We start from the raw sequence: 2,794 nt of genomic DNA on the forward strand, positions 1-2,794 counted from the left end.
CTCCAGCAGTGCGGCCATGCTCTGCAGGGAGATCTGCAGCTGGAGAAGAGGAAGGGGCAGCCCTTCGGGGTGTGGGAGTGATCCCAAACTTCTGCTGCCCTCTTCGGGGAGAAGGAAGATGCTCCCTCTCTGGGAAGGGGACACCTGTCTTGCCTTGCCAGCGGGTGGCAGGATGGTGGCTGCGGTGGACAGCCTGTTGCGGTGACCCTCACCTGGCTGGAGGTGCTCCCCAGGGTCTGGAAATGGACATCTCCTTCTCAGCAGGTCCAGGCAAGCCCTTGCTGCTGCTGCTTGTCAGCTGCTGGGCAGAGGCTGCTCAGCTGCAGCTCTTCAGCCAGAACCAGGGCTTTTCCCTTCCTGACTAAAGGCGGTGGCTGCTGACAGGGATTGGCACCTGCCTGAACCGGCCATTCTGGGGGCTGTGCCCTGGCTCCCTGTTCAGCTTCAGCCCAGCAGAAATCAGGGTCTCAGCAGCTCTGAGGGTCTGTGAGATCGGACTGAGCCCTGTCCTCGTCCCAGCCGCAGTCGGGGTGTGGGTGCTGAGGAGGGGGGGAGTCTTGGTCCGGAGGAGAGCGGCTCCGGACAGCGCTTTGCCTGCTGTGGGTGCAGGCAGAGCAGCATCAGGCACAGGGATGTGTGTGCTGGGACCCCATGGTGCTGGGGCAGAGCTGGTGCTCCGCTGTAGTCTGCGTCGCAGCTCCCTGCGTGCCCTCCTGAGACCCACTGCTTTGGTGCACATCAGCTCTGCCGCCTGGAGCTGGCAAAGTTGATCCTCGCCCCCGAAGCAGCCGTGATGCTGAGCTGTCGGCCGCTTCCCGGGACCCTCCGGCTGCCGAGCGCTCAAATAACCGCTCTGCATCGCGCAGCCCCCTCCCACAGAGACCGCAGAAGAGTTTGTCATTAAAAACAAACAACTCAGCCACGGTGACGCATCTACCCGGGGCTGAGCATTTGCATGTAAATGAGCTGCCTCTGGGACCCAAACAGGTACCTTTGTTATTAAAGAAATGACAAAAGTACTTTATTCCTGCTCTCATCATGCCGAGTGCTTGCCTGCCGACTTATTTGCGTGGAAAAGTCAGCTTCGCTATCTCAGCCGGAGCGTGGCGGAGCTGCTGTTCCTTGGGGCCTCTGAGAGCTGTTTCTGAGTTTACGCTGAAAACTTTTGCATATGATGTTCCTTTCTCCAAGTGCCTCTGGGCCCTTCTTCTGAGTGTCTGTTTACTGACAACCTGTGAGTCCCGGGGGTAAAAATGAGCGTGGAGTTAAAATACAGGGGAAAAAAAATGGCATGAATTTCAAGTTTGTGACTTTGTTTTCTGTGGGTTTTTTGTTTGTTTGTTTCCCCCGCCCCCCAAGCACAGAAGCTCAAGAAGCCGGTTCCCACACCCATCCCAAGGAGGCCCCCCCTCGTGATGCAGATTGTAGTGAGCGCCTGACATTTCTCTAACGGGAACTAATTCACTGGAACAATTGTGGCAGGTGCCTTAAATCTTGTAAGAGCGGTCAAGACCCCGGTGCGGGGAGCTGGCAGCTTCAGCCCGGACCCCGCCACGGCACAGGGCCCCAGAGCTGGGCTGGGGCTCATCCCCCAGGACCCTGTTGGCCATTCACGGAGCGGGGTGATGGGGTGAGCCGATCCCGATGCCCAGTAGGTCACTCTCAGTTGCTGCCGCCCTGGTCAAAGCCTGGACCTGGCTCCTCACAACATGTCGGTCCTGACACACCAGCACGTTTGTCCCACTGTGCAGTTGCTTGTCACATGTGGTGGCACTGGAACCATGGCTGGTGCTGAGCCAGTGTGTCACCGCTGCTGGGGGGAGGAGGGCTGCACCCGGGACACCCCTGTGGTAAAACCGTTGCTGCCTCCCTGGTCCTGACGTGGTGTGCACAGGATTTCAGAGATGGGGCTGAGCTTAGTGGCTGGTGCTGGCACATTGTGGCAGCTCCAGTGGGTGCCATGCTGACCCCACCATGGCAGGGACACTGTATCATGGCCCTGGTGCCCACCAGCTTCCTGGGAAGACCCCCAGCACCAGTGGCCTCTGACTGGGCTGTGCTATGCCCTGGAGAGGGCGAGGGCCTTGCCAATACCAGTGCGGTAGGGCAGAATCATGGTGGGGCTGGGCTGGAGGCACTGGAGGGGTGTGTGCGGGGGGCTCCTTTTGTAAAGAGCACGGTGTTCAGGGGGACTGTGACCTTGGCCCTAGGGAGGAGGTGCGCCAGAGCATGGCCGGGGTGCCCTGGTGCCCGGCAGGGGCTGTGCCCGAGTGTGATGCCTGGCCCCCCGCCCAGCCCATCCCCAGCTTTGTTCGGCCTGACGTGGGCAGCCCCCAGCCCCAGACAAGGCCCCACAGGGCTCAGGGAGCCCGGGGAGCTGCAGGAGGGGGGTGCTCAGCAGCAGAGAGCTCCCCAGACCTGGACGCACTGCCCCCCACCCCACAGCACCTCTCTCCCCCACAAAGACAGACACGATGGAGCCAGCACAAGCACGTTTATTGTCACCACAGAGCCACTGGAGCTGGCTCAGGCATCCACACACTCCACGGGGTCCAAGGACATGGTCACATCTGCCTTGCACTGGAGAGCGCCGGGGGCTCCGGGCAGCACCCGGCAGCTCCACGGCTCGGGGGCCACATCCGTCACACACAGCGCCTGCGGGGGAGACCATCAGCAGGGACTGGGGTCCCCAGGACACACGGCACCAGCTGGTGCTGGGGGTGGGGTGTCCCGACCAAGCCCCGGTGCCTGGTGGGCACAGGACCCTGCTCCCCCCCTGGCACAAACTACCCAG

This window comes from Charadrius vociferus, unplaced genomic scaffold (assembly GCF_000708025.1).
Source record: "Charadrius vociferus isolate BGI_N301 unplaced genomic scaffold, ASM70802v2 scaffold373, whole genome shotgun sequence".
In the NCBI taxonomy this organism is placed as follows: Eukaryota; Metazoa; Chordata; class Aves; order Charadriiformes; family Charadriidae; genus Charadrius; species Charadrius vociferus.